The following is a 15040-nucleotide window of genomic DNA, read 5'->3' as shown; positions in this document are numbered from 1 at the left end:
GCAAGTTTCAGAGTCTCTTCTGACATTCATTTTGGTCTGTTTTTCCTTCCTGTCTTTAATGATCTCTTACTTTCTTCATGTATGATGTCCTTGATGTTATTCCACAACTTGTCTGGTCTTCGGTCATTAGTTTCAATGCATGAAATCTATTCTTGAGATGGTCTCTAGATTGAGGTGTGATATCCTTAAGGTCATACTTTGGCTCTCGTGGACTTCTTCTAATTTTCTTCGGTTCTAACTTGAACTTGCATATGAGCAATTGATGTTTTTTTTCCACAGTCGCCCCGGCCTTGTTCTGACTGATGATATTGAGGTTTTCTGTCTTTGTCCAAAGAGTGGGCTTCGGGAATTGTTTCAGTTCTAGGTTAGCAGAGTGTTCGGGGGCCATAGTTTCAAGAGTTCCTCCAGTCTTTGTCAGACTATTATGTCTGTTTTATTTTATTTTATTTTATTTTTTTAAATGTGAATTTGGATTCTGTTCTACATTTTTCTCCTGCTCTGTCCAGGATTTTCTGTTGTGTTCTCTCTCAGGGTGGTCACTGGTGGTAGCTGGGCACCATCTAGTGCTTCTGGTCTTAGTCTGGTGGAGTCTCTGGTTCCTATGGTCCTTTAGTCTTTTGGGCTAGTATTTTCCTTGTCTTTGGTTTTCTTCATTCTCCTTTGCTCCAAGTGGGATGGGACCAATTGATGTATTTTAGATGGCCACTCGCAAGCTTTTAGGACCCCAGATGTTACTCACCAAAGTTGGATGTAGAACATTTTCTTTATAAACTATGTTATGCCAATTGACCTAGATGTCCTGAAGCTATGGTCCCTAGGCCCCAGTCCTAGCTACTCTGTCCCTCAAAGTGTTTGGATGTGTCTAGGAAACTTCTTTGCTTTTGCTTTTGTCTAGTTGTTCTGACTTACCCTGTATTGTGTGTTGTCCTTCCCTTCACTGAAGTTGATAGGTCTATACACTTCTGAAAGTGGTACTTCCATCTCTCTAACCCTTCCCCAACCAGTACAACCAGAATGCTCCTTAGAAGCAAGGATGGCGAGACTACATCTTAAATATTTTGGACATGTTGCCAGAAGGGATCTGTCCCTGGAGAAGGACATCATGCTTGGTAAAGTAGAGGAAGACCCTCAATGAAATAGATTGACACAGTGGCTGCAACAGTGGGCTGAAGCATAACAATGATTGTGAGCATGGCACAGGACCAGGTAGTGTTTCATTCTGTGGTACATAGGGTCACTATGAGTTGGAACTGACCCCATGGCACCTAACAACAATAACCCTTCCCCCAAAGAATTCTGCGCTCTTCGATTTACACCACGTCAAAACGGTAGTTTGGGCATCCTCGAGGGACTCAAATAGAGTTCCTTTTAAATGTTCTTTGAGTTTTGGGAACAAAGAGAAATCTAAAGGGGTAAGATCAGGGCTGTAGGGTGGATGGGGTAAGATTTCCCAATGAAATTCTCGTAGGACAGCCTTTGCTACCTTCAAAGAATGAGCAGGTGCATTGTCATGATGGAAGAAAATTCCTCAGTGCATCTTTCCTGGCCTTTTTCTCACCAATGCAATTTTCAGTTTCCTTAAAACTTCTTCATAATAAGCCCTTCCTGTGTCCTTCAAGAAAATCGATCAAGATTAGTCCTTTGGAATCCTGAAAAATAGTCACCATAACCTTCTGAGCAGTCTTCCCAATCTTGGCTCATCTTTGAGATCTTCCCAATCTTCCTTAAAACACTTGATCCATCTAAAAGCTGTTGTTTTATGTGGGGCAGCATTCCCATAAACTTGTTGCAAAGCTTCAGTGATTTAGGAAGATGTCCACTTGAATTTTGTTAAAATTTTGATAATTTTTTTTCCCCATGGCACAAAAGTATCCTTTTTTTGAAGTTACCCTAATGAGACTAAGACAAGTGTATTATTGAAGGAACTTATCGGAAGCCATCCACTGATCACAGAGACACGTTTAAACACGTTTTGTTTGGAATAAACCCCTGCATGTACGAACTGGAATCCTAGTAGCAATACTTTTTCACTTACCCTCCATACTTCTTCATGACTGGGACCAAGCCTATCTTTCACTTATTCACTCAACAAATATTTATTGAGAACTACCATGTGCAGATGCCGTTCTACATGCTGGGGCCACAGAATGAACAAAACACTGGGGACTCAGCAGGGAGCTCTCTAGATTGCCTCTGTGTCCCCAGCACCTGGGGTACAGTAGCCGTTCAGTGGATATTACCTAAATAAATGATGAAAATACCTCCACTCTATTCTCTCACCCCAAATCTTCCCCTAATAAGAGATTGGGGTCATGGCATTGTCCTCTTGGCAGGTCTTCATTAGAGAGTGTCTCTCACACTGCTCTCTCTGCACATGGGGTCCTGCGCCTGTAGGCCTGGGTACCATTCTGCCTGCTGCTCTAAGCACACGCTGAGGCAGAGACAGAGGAAAGGGACATGAGGCGCCATTCCAGAGGAGAGCAGGAAGAGGGAAAAGCAGAGAGCTGACCCACTTTTCCTGTTTGACTGTGTCCTAAGCCTCTCTTGGGAGGAAGCCTGGCAGACAGCCCTGGCTGCTGCTCTATGCTTCATTGTTCTGCAGGACATCAAAGTATCAGTGGGATAAGAGAGTCACCAAAAAAGCTACTAAGTGTCAAGCCAGTGAGCAGAACTCCTGCTGAAGAAAGAAGATACTGGAGAAATCCAGTCTCTTGTGGGCTTAGCCTGAGGGACTAATGCCCAGTCAGCTGATCCAGGCTTAGAGACAAAAGCTCTGAAATCGCTCACCCTGGGATGCTGGGAGAGTCCATGTACGCCCACCCTCTGTAGAAGTAGTGGAGAAAGAACATGAGCTTTAGATGAGGAAGAGATGTCCCTCCAGTCCTGGAGTTGCCTCTTCCTTGAATGTGTAACCTTGGATAAGTCACTTCAATTATCTAAACCTCAGGGTTTTTTTTTTAAATCTGAAAATGGGTACAATAGCTACATCAAAAAGTGATTGAAATATTAGAAATGTTATTTGTACAGTTCCTGGCACTTCATAAGTGGTGAGTATTAGTTCTCAGGCCTCTCAGTTTGGATACAATCCAATTTCATGCTCATAATAACTGTATTACAAATCACAACCTTAAACCTTCTCTCCACAGACACCATGGCTGGGAGGACAGAGGAGAAGTCATAGATACACTCTTTGGGGAGAGGTTAGGTGCAGTGTGTTTTATCTCCTCCCATTTGTGTTGCTGTGGAAATCACAGCCTACAGATTGACTCTCTGACGAGCTCCTTCTCTGAGCAAAGCCTACCCCTCCCGGCTGCCAGGTGCGTGTTCACCCCTTCCCCATGGTATCCCGGGCCTTTCTCACCCTCTCTACTCTGGCTCTTTCTTCACGTTCCTCATTCTCTTATCTGAACTCCCTGTTTCCTCTCTTGCTCTTAGAATTTCTCTGAATCTTCTCTCCTACTTCTCTTGGGCACTCCCTGTTTGCTTAGAGGAAGAGGTGCCCCGTTTTCACAAACGAAAGCCCTCTCCTGTGCCTGTGTTCCCTTTTCCTCCACCTTGTTCAGTTTCCTGCCCATCAATTCTCAGTGACTCCTTCTTAGACTTCTCAGAATGTAGCCATAAAACCTTATATGGACTTTGCTTTGCCTCCAAGGCCCCATTTCCTGTCCCCATCAGACCTGACTGCAGCGCTTCCTAGAGTGTGGTCCATGGTACAGCACCAAAAATCATCTAGGCTCTTGTTAAAATGCAGATTCTCAAGCTTCATTCTCACCTGCTAAATCAAAGGAGAAGCCTGGGAATCTGGATTACATTGGAATTCTTTTCTTCTTTTGAAAAATATTTTCTTTATAAATTTTAAAGTTACGCAAGTAACACTGCAAGTGCTAGTACTTACAACCAGCAACACAAAATAAGATTGTATAGTTACAAGTCTCTCACCACCAGTCTGTTCTCCTCACCCCAGGTAAACACAGAGAACAGACTTATGTCTACTTTTCCTCATCTTCCTCAATCCTCATGCAAACATATATGCAAATATATAGAGAAAAGTATATTGTGGATTTTTACAAAAATGGAATCTACCGTATAAATTACTCTGCAAATTGCTTTCCTCGTGCCTCAATACATTATGGAAACTCTCCAGGGCAATAGATACGATGATGCTTCCTTCTCTTTAATATCCACATAACATTTAGCAGTATAGATGGACGCAGCTTATAAAACCATTCCTTGAATGATGGGTATCAAAGTTCTTTACAATTTATGTTTTCTTGTTTGTTTGATACCGCGAGCAATGATGTATTGAGCATTCTTTTGTATATACTTATATTGGTGCTTTTATTTCTGTAGAATAGACTCATAAAAATGAGATAGTTTTGTAAAAGGATATATGTAATTTTTTAACAGATATTAATGCATTACTTTCCTAAATTGACACAGTTCTCACTCCCTGTAGCAATGTATGCATTCTTGGAAGTGTTAGATGTTATCTTCCTCTCTTTTTTTAGTGTTTGTCACCTGCTTGGTGAGGGGATATTGCCACGTGTTGCTTTATTTTGCATTTTCCTGACTCCCAGTGAAGCTGAGTATCTTTTTATATGTTTATTAGCCTATGAATAAGCCTACGTTTATTCATATAGTTTCCACATTTTCTTAGTGGAAACTAAGTGAGCTTGTTTTTTTCTTGTGAATTTGTAGTTCTTTGAATATTAGCCATAGAAATCTTTTCCATTGTAAGTGCTGAAAAATATTTTCCCAATAGAATTTTTTTTTACTATTATCTTTTTTCTTTTTTACTATATACACATATATATATATTTACTATTATCTTAGTTTACAGTTTTGTTTCAGTTTGTTTTTACCATGCAAAAACTTTTCATTTTTTTTTTATCATATATATCTAGTCTTTTCTTCATAGGCTTTAGATCTCTTGTCTGGCTTAGAAAGAGCTCCCATACTATAAGATTACACAGAAATTCTCCTAAAATTTTTAAAAATATCTGTATTACTTGTATTTATTTTTAATATTTGTCTGAAATTCATTTGAAATTTATTTCTGTACGTGATATGTGGTAGAAATTTAATTATGTTTTCCTTCAGACAAAGAGAATTATGCCAGCACCACTTATAACTAAACCAATTGTTTTCTCCCTAAATTGAAATATCACCTTAGCCATGTGTTAAGTCCTGATGTATCTTGTATCTATTTCTAGACTTGAAGCTCTTCCACCAATCCATCTGACAAGCTCTGTGCCAACATCGTACTTTATTAAATTACAGTAGTTTTATGGTAATATCACTATCTGATAAATAAGGAAAGAATCTGCATCTTTTTTAGGCTCCTCTGGCGAGTCTCATTTACTGACAGTGTGACTTTCTTACTGGGAGCTGCCGTATTTTTATCAGGAAAATTCAAGACAAAAACCAGTGTGGTATAGGATGCCATGACTGCTTGCTTTTTCTGCACCCAACACTTAGCTCTGTGATCACCCCTCACCACTCCAGGGAGCTGCTTCCTCCCACTCCTTGTCAAGGTCTCCCTAGCTGTCCTGTACACTCTCTCAGCCTCCCCATGCATCCACCTTATACTTCACTGTCTTCAGTGATCAATGCTAAGCTGATGACATGCATGACAATTTCACTTAAGCTCCATTCCTGAATATATTTTTTACTATCATCTTAGTTTATAGTACTTTTTCATAGTTATTTATGCTCTCACAAGATTTGCAGTGGTTCAGAACAGAGTTTTGAGCTGTCTGCTGGGCATCTCCCTTTGAACTTCTTGCATTTCAGATTCACTTAATGAACCACACTTTGCCACCCTTATTCCTTTTATGGTATTATTCTCCCATCCTAGTCACTCAAATTGGAAACGTCACATCTATACTCTTCCTTCTGTTGCATCCCTTATGTCCAGTCAGGCACAAAGTCCAGGAACCATCTTGTGCATCCACATCTGCTGATCCAGCAACTCAAGCCAGGGGGGCCAACAATCCACTTTGCCATGATACAAACACAAGGGTATGCTCTTGTGCACATCCTGGCAAACAACCAACGGGAACTCCAGTCCCAGATGACGTGCAAAAGCAAGGGAACTTGAATAAGTCAACCATTGCAATGAATTCAGTCAAGTTACTTTTTAACTCTATAGCCTTTACATATAGAGTTATGTCCTAAGTTTTGTAAACAATAATATTTATAAGTTTAAAATATATTTGGCATATACATAGATGCAGTATACCATACATTTAATGTAATACTAACATGGGTAATAATTTAGTATAATACTTACATAGCAAACATCCAAAAATACTAAAAATGTTAATATTTATCTAACAAAAAGTTTTAATTTGTGTATCAAGTCAGTTTCATTTGTTATTATCTGTTGCGTGGAACACAGTGCTTGATAGTATCTGTATTTGCTAATAAATGAGGTACTAGGCACACTAAGAGAACACAAAATTCAGTATTTATCATGCAAAATGTGTTTCTGTTCTGCAACAATGAGTGTGTTTCTAAATTCATCTTCCAAGAAAGCGACAAAGGGTGTTTATCAGAACATTACATTTATATTTTGTCAGAATATTTATGTATCTCCGTGTAAGGAAATTGAACAATTCCTGGAGGAAATAAATGGAATATTTATATAATAAAGATTATATAAATGCATTTTATTTTCCAATTCCCTTCAGACTGACTTTCTTTTAAGAAATTGATTGATATTGCTATGACTCTCAAAATAACTTGCTCATTGAGAAGTGGTGCTATTGTTACATCAATTATGCATGTATTTCCAAATATGGGAGTTGAGCAATTCCACAAAGAAATAAAATGTACATTTTATAAATTTTGTATACAGTAACAATTATATTTTCCTTTTCATTTCATACCAATTGAGTATAACCCCACAGTCTGTTCTCTCTCATCAACCACACAAGAACTCTCCAGCAGCACTATAATCATGTGACTTGTGACCTATCTGGTCCTGTCCTGTGCAAAGCAAACCAAAACACAACTTCAGATTGAGCATATCCTTGTATTTGTATCATGCTCTTTGTGATCACTCTCTCCCCATTGGGTATCAACAGTAGTCCAATGAACTGTGAAGATACAGCATCAAAGGACGACGAAAAGTGAGTGCACAAGTTTTTAAGTATTTTTTCAAGACGAAAAACACTCGTGGAGTTCTGTGAAGGGCTCGCCCACAAACATTGTACAACAAATGAATGAAACTATTTCTGACTACCTTGTAGGAAATATTTCTTTTGACTATCTCAGACCTGAAGAACAAAATTACATGTTCCAAATCAATTATTTTACTTACTAATTTTCAATTATAAGGTTTTGTGTTAACATCCAAATTCGAATGTAAATTTTATTTTTTCTTTTATGACATCTTTTCATTGTTCATTTATAAATTTAGCATTTATTACAAAACAAACATCAAAATTGAAGTATGAGCCATTTAAAGCAAAATTGGAGAAAGTCAATTTTTTTGTTGTGGAAGATCAACAGAATTTTACATTGTTTATTGAAACAACTAAGTTCACTGACTCATTTTCTTTGTTGTAAACTATGTGGAATATTCTTTTTTATAGACTATGTGGTATATAGTAAAAAATCTTAGTACCCCACATCCACTAAAAATTTTATAGTCTAGTTCATCTCATTCTGCTAAAATGGCATACACCACTGTTGCATTTAATTGTTAATATTATATTAATATTTAAAAAGAAGTTACATCATGGATAGCTAAGACACACACACATATATGTACATGTATATATATATAGCTCACATATCCCGTTTGAATGTGTGAGTAAGCAGAAGAGGGGACACCACAGGTTATCAGTGTTTAGGGCCCTCACATGCTATAATCCAGCCCTAACGAAGTCCTTTTGGGTCTCCCAGTTGTTAACATGACATAGTAGGTCCAAGAAGGAGTCACTTGTGCTAAGCCCATGCCAGCAACCAAAATCTAGTTAAGTTTCTATTTCCTGTAAATGCCTGACCTTCCCAGGAACCAAAACCTAAATCAACTAATCGAAGCTTGCTGCTTCAGCTATAGTATACGACCTTGCTACAAAAGCACCCAATATGCCATATAAGGAAAGTAACATAGAATTAACCAATCACTTTTGCCCACCATTACTTCCTTGTTCTTACATCACTTTGCCCATATAACTTTGGAGCTCTTGTCTGACTTCCAGACCAGACACTCCCCAATTCATGAATTGCAAATAAAGCTTATGAACTCATACACTAGTTTAATCTTGTGGAAATATTATTTTGAACAGTTTTGGTGATGAGAATGGGATCCATAAGAGACTGCTGCTGGCTTCAGGAATGAGAAACACAGGGGCATGGCATCCACTGAACCCTTTTGTCCCCTCTGTGTTTCTTGCCATTTCTGAACTCCATGTTTTTGGGTCAAGCTGTCTGAATTCTTTGGGTCAAGGCTTAGCGAGACAATTATTTAGAACTTGCTCTTGACTCTGACTTCAGAGTGCCAGTTCTTAGCCTTTAGTTAGTCCACAGTTTCATTGATTGCTTCTCTCAGTTTTGTTTCATGCATTTAAAGTAAGGTTGACAATTCTGTTTGCCAATTAAAGATGGGATCCTCTAATTCGAAAGAACAGAGTACTCCATCTTCCACAACTTTTAATATGGCCCCAGAAGCTGCACATATTTACAAAAAGGGCAAAACATTACCAAAGATAATTTAGAATCACAATGGCCATCATGGGGCATATTCCAATTTAACACAATTGTCCAATTAAGAGGTGCATTTAAAAGGAAAGCTTCTCAAATTAAACAACAACAACAAAACAGGATCCCTATTTTAATCGGTATGCAAAATTATCCAAAGTGACATCATCATTAAAGATTTGCTCCAAAAAGCAAATAAGAAAGCTAAAAATTCAAGAAGCTTCAAAGATAGATGACGCTATAAACATGTGACTGGCACAAGTATTTCTGCCCCCTCAAATTCTCTTTACAGTTCTTTACCTAAATATTTTCCTTCTGCTAAACCTTTGTCATACATGCCTTTCTAACACAATGAAACAATAAAGCAGCTGCCTTTTAAAATAAGTTCACCAAAGGATGAGTTTGACTCCCTACAAATCACCTATCTGACTCATTTTTGTCTTGAGAGTTTTTCTTTAATCCAAAAAGAGAGAATGCTGCCTGGGTTTTCATCTGCTGAAAATTGCAGATGGCCACATGTTTTCAGAGGTTGCCACATGTTTTCATTGGGTTGGGGGCACATTTTTACCAGACATTGCCAGCCCTTATGGAGTTGTTTAAGTTTCAATTCTCTCCTCTACCAAGAAAAACTATTTCCTATGTATTCACTCATTCCTAATTCTTGCACCTATCTTTTTAAATGGTATAATTTCACCAAAGATGCTTTGGGCCTTCAGTAACCACTTTGAGCAACTTTTTGATATAAATTGGGCTAGGTGCCCTGGAAAAAAGGATTGGATGTTTATTTTGATTGGTAACAAGGCCTAAGAAAGACAAAATTGCTTCACTAAAAGATTCTTTAAAGTGTGAAGAAAACATGATTAAATTCCTGACTTCAGGAGGAGTAGATCTTTGTTCTTCAGCTTCCCTATCTGTATGTATATTTCTGTATGTATGTATACATAATAATTTCCCACCTCCAGACGGTATTACCAAATTAAATTATAATATTCTTTCAAATAGTTTTATTCTGATTGGTGTAGAGTTAAACAAGTGCTTATATAAATTGAATGGTCTTAATATTCCTAGAAATTAATGAAAGTGAATTTGTTCTGATAAAAGTTTTAATGTTTTGTAGTATGTCAGCTTAAAGACAGTTCCTAATATCTTTTGGTAATTTAGGCTAGATAAAAAACAGTTAAAAGAGGGTTAGCTAAAATTTGATGGGTTCCTTTACAAGACTATTAAAGAAAAGGTTGTAAATTAACTGAGATAAAGGTAAGTCCTTGAGCGGAAAGGAGACTTTCGTGATTCTGAAGCCAATTGATAAAACCTTTTCAGGGGCTAAAGTCAGGAAAAATATATGGACAATGGTTGCAAATTTAACAATCAGGACTCTGGAAGAGCTCCGACAACCACTTGGTTCTCCCCGACTTCCTGGGGGCCTATTTATTTAAATTTCTTACACTCATTTACTCACCATGGTGTTGACAAAATGATCTAATTATAAATAAATACTGATGGGCTAATTTCCATAAAGTTGCTAAAACTCCTTATGGCCAATGTCTGGCTTGTCAGAGGCATTATTTCTGGCAAGACTATTAGGGCAGGCATTCTGTGTTTTGTGTTGACCTCATCACACCCTCAATTGTTTAAGATAACCAAGTCTTCTGACTTTTGAAAAAGTTAAGGTTTTTACAATCATGTTACCTCCCATACATACTTATAAAATCCCTTTATTGTCACTTTGGTTAAATAGCTATTGAAGTATTGTCTCTCAGTGACCTATAATCTTATTTAACCATACTTTAAAACTCCTGAAAACTTTTAATATTTTGATATTTTTAATATTCCCAAAATCTAATTCTAAGTGATATCTTTTATGCCTAAAACCTTGTCTTTTGGGATTTCCCTGGAAAATCACAGATTTCTTTTTTCATTTTATAAGGAAAAAAATGCTAAACATAATTGTCGTTGTTAGCTGCCATAGAGTCAGTTCTGACTCATAGCGATCCTATGTACAACAAAACGAAACACTGCCCTGTCCTGAGCCATCCTCATGATTGCTGTTATGCTTGAGCCCAGGTCTTTGCACATGTCATTATGATACTTTGCTTTGTCTTCTTGAGCTGCCCTTTGAAATCTTCTGTTCAGCTCTTTTACTTCATCATTGCTTCCTTTTGCTTTAACTACTAGACATTCAAGAGCAAGTTTCAGAGTCTCTTCTTACATTTATTTTGGTCTTTTCTTTCTTTCCTGTCTTTTTAATGACCTCTTGCTTTCTTCATGTATGATGTCCTTGCACAGCTCGTCTAGCAGACACATTAAACATAATTAGGTTTATGGTATAGGTTACATGAAAATTGTTATCAAATAAGAAGATGTGCCTAATTTTAGAAATGTTATTAATACATTTCAGAAATTATATAAAAGATTCCTAAAAGTTTGTCAGTGCCCTTGCTGTACATGATATATCTGGTGCTGCTTAGCTTGATATACGACAACAAAGTATAACATCATCATTCGTTATTTCAGTTTTTTTTTTAAATGTGTTAACTTGGTCACAACTTTATTTCTTTAACTTGAATCTAGCATCATCTAGGTCAATGGTTTCCAACTGGGAATTCACATTACTTATGAAGTTTTATTAATATTCAGATGTTTACAACCTGCTGTTGTTATTGTTTTGTGCTGTTGAGTCGATTCTGACTCATAGTGACCTCATGGGACAGAATAGAATTTCTCTTTAGGGTTTGCTAGGCTGTAATCTTTATGGGAGCAGATTGCGAGGTCTTTTCTTCTGCGGAGTTGCTGATGGGTTCAAACCACTGACCCTTTGGTTAGCAGCCAAGCGATTAACCATTGCACAACCAGGGGTCCTTTACAATCTGCAAGAGACTACTAAATCTTTTTACTTGATAATCTTGATATGTTCTTGGTATATCCTAAATATATGGTTGGTATATTCACATTATGTCTCATAATTATTACATGTTACATCTGAAGTTCTTTGAAAATAGGGTTAATCATTATGTTTGGAGACATTTTTGTATAAAGATTTTTCAATTGACTTTATTTTGCTTTGCATACCACAGAAATAAATTCTCACCAGCTCTTTCACTTTTAACAGTTATTAGTAATAAGTTAACAATGGCCATTTTTAAGTTTTGTCATCTGAAGATTGTTTTTACTTTGACTCCCTGAAAGTGCTTGCAATCAACAACAGACCAGAGTATTACAACAAAGGGGACTGATCAGAGACCCATGGAAAAGACTATGTCAAGTATTTGAGTGTGGCCTCCTAATGACACTGCTTATACCACTGAACTGAATCAAGATTTCCAGAATCCTTGTGAAGAAGCTGATGGGTTCACAAGACTGCTAATCCAGCATCAAGTGGGACAGAAATTAATTACACAGGACTGAGTGGACTAAAAAATTATTATGGGTTTTTTGTGGTAAATATCACCTATGTTTTGTTGGTGGTCTATTTTCTGGATATAAGAAATGCGTCTCTTGTTTCTCCTAAACTATAGACTATGTTTTGCAAACAAAATGAAACATTTATCTTTTCTGAATACTGCTGGAATTGGAAAACTCTTAGGGAGTATTCTTATTTTTATGGTAATATAATTATTTGCATAAGTTCAACAAGAATCTGTCCTCTTTGTTAACAGGACATATTTGGAAATCTCGGTTATATAACAAGTGTGAAAGATCACTTTAAAACTTAGGCTCTTGACATAACTAAAATGGCCGACACAGGTCTGAATTGGACTCCATTTTGTCATAGGCTTATGTTTCTGCTTTTTAGAGTAAGTGACCCATGACCACACTCTTGACCAAAATAACTCATTCTGCAACATTCTGATGTTGTCCACACAGATTGTTGCAGGAACCAGCTCTGGAACACAGGAAACTGAGGCTAAGGTTGAATATCCCAGTGTCTTAGTCATCTAGTGCTGCTATAACAGAAATACTACAACTGGATGACTTCAACAAAGAGAAAGCCATTCTCTCACAGTCTAGTAGGCTACAAGTCCAAACTCAGGGTGTCAGCTCCAGGAGAAGGCTTTCTCTGTCGACGCTGGAGGAAGATCCATGTCATCAATCTTCTCTTGGCCTAGGAGCTTCTCTGTGCAGGAACCTCAGGTCCAAAGGCCATGCTCCGCTCCCAGGACTGCTTTCTTGGTGGTATGAGGTCCCCATGTCTCTCTGCTTGCTTCTCTCTTTTATATCTCAAAAGAGATTGGCTTAAGATGCTATCTAATCTTGCAGACCTCATCAATATAACTGCCACTAATCCATCTCATTACTTCATAGTGATAGGATTTACAACACATAGGGAAATCACATCAGATGACAAAATGGTAGACAGTCATACAATACTGTGAATCATGACCTAGCCAAGTTCCCAGATATTTTTGGGGGGCACAGTTCAATCCATGACACCCAGTGAAAAGAAATTCTTGGAAAATGAGTCTTACAGAGCATATTGAACATTAACCAATCAAATGTACCCCCATACTTTTTCCAAACTCTGTACAGAGTTCTGCAAAATTGAGTATAAAGGACATGTGTTTATACTCCCTCTTCAGAATGCCATCTTGAACTTTCATTTTGGTGCTTCCTGGTATGCAAATCTTTGAATCTGAATAAAACTCTCCTTTTTACAGAAACTCATTTTTTAACAATTATTTAGTGTCAGAAGTGGGATTGAAGCTACCAGCCTACAGCCTTGAATCCCTCTTCAGACATGGGCACAGGATCCCACTGAGCCCTTTCAGGCTTTCTGTCTCCTCAAAGAGACTTGGAGGCCATTTGGTGGGTCCTCTTGAATCTCTAGCTCCATCTTGTTATGTTGCTACTCAGCTGTGTTTTATTCAGATTTTGGTTTGTGTCTGCAGATGTTTGTCTCTGTCTTTTTGCATGGTCATGGATTCTGTCAAATCTAAGCCTGCAAATTTCCCTAGCAGATCTACTGCTACATGGGCCTTGTTCATGTTTACATTTAGAACTCTGGCATACCCTGACCAAAGACAGTTTGTCTGACCAGTGACCAGTTTTGGGTTGGTTAGAATTGGAAAAATTGGTGTATCTGGGATCTAAATTAGAAAACTGTAGAACTAAACAAAAGGTTTAGGATGTTTATTTTGATAGTATTAAGAAGCTTCTGAATATGTCAATGATTCTAAATTGGTTTCTTCACAAGACACAATATCCAAATTAATCAAGATTAATAAGTCTCTTGAGGATGAAACACACAAGACAGTTGATGAGTCCACTTCTTCTGACCCTTCTACTCCTACTCTACCTTTGTACTCTACTCTACTCTCCCTCCATATACTGGAAAGAATCCTGGTCTCTCTGACATGCTGTTTCCAAACAATGATCTGTTTCTTGTCCCCAAACCTCTTCTGGTGTCTTGGATGCCCCTGTAATTAATTTCTTTCCCTGGTCTAAAGCTGAATTAGGAGCAACAGACAAGTAGTTTTTAAAACACAGCGAGGAACCTCAAAAATTTAAAGAGGAATTCTGCATCTTAATTCAGGTTTACCAACCAGTCTGGCTGATCTGTATCAGTTAATCCATATGCTAGTTGGATAAGGAGAGGCACGAGGCTTTGACAATGGATAAGGATGCCTCTATTTTAGAAAAAGAGCATCCATTGTTAGCAACTGTGTCCCCAACCTTATAGGCTTTTTCCTCCATAGAAGTCAGAAGACTACATAGCACGCAACTAATTAAAGTTCAAATGGAGTGCTAAAATTGCAGAAACTAGGACTCTGTCTTGGTTTTTGTAATAATGCTAGCAGAGTACACACAGGAAGAAAAGTAACTGCACTAGATCAGAAAAACTGGTGTGGACCTCTTTCTTATTGTCCAGTGTCCTTTGTCTTAAGATTGGGAGCGATAAAAGAAAATAAATAAATAAAGTTCAAATTGATCCAATGAAACCACTTCCCAGGATTTCTTAATACCATTTAAGACAGAAGGCAATTCAAGGGTTAACACCTGTAGTTGAGGAATTAATATATAAAGGGCTAATAATATCTTGCAGTAGCGCATGTAATACCCCAATTTTTCCACTTAAGAAACCTAATGGAAAGAGTTGGATGTTTGTTCAAGATCTTAGAGCCATCAATTATCTGGTGATTCCCCAATTTCTAGTACAAGTAGTTCCCAATTTATGATGTATTCAAGTTACAATGAACCACACTTACTACCATCTGTTTTTTCTTTTTGTACATTTTATCATTAGTAATATGTTGTGCATATAATGTTGCAGTGCATAATTTGCTGATGTTATCATTCTCAGATGTTCATCACAGATGTTCAAAGATCTGATTTA

The 15040-nt window shown here is 37.6% G+C and overlaps 1 non-coding gene across 1 annotated transcript; it reads left to right on the top strand.

Annotated features, from left to right (window-relative positions):
• The first annotated feature begins 14429 nt into the window (after positions 1 to 14429).
• Positions 14430 to 14607, top strand: LOC111821964 (small nucleolar RNA SNORA81). Its single transcript, XR_002825268.1, has one exon. It is a non-coding gene; the product is annotated as a small nucleolar RNA SNORA81 (small nucleolar RNA).
• Positions 14608 to 15040: the final 433 nt, after the last annotated feature.

The sequence above is a fragment of the Trichechus manatus genome, unplaced genomic scaffold, assembly GCF_000243295.1.
Source record: "Trichechus manatus latirostris isolate Lorelei unplaced genomic scaffold, TriManLat1.0 scaffold00117, whole genome shotgun sequence".
NCBI lineage: Eukaryota > Metazoa > Chordata > Mammalia > Sirenia > Trichechidae > Trichechus > Trichechus manatus.
The sequence above is the reverse complement of the archived record's forward strand: the minus strand, read 5'-3'. Positions and strand labels throughout refer to the sequence as shown.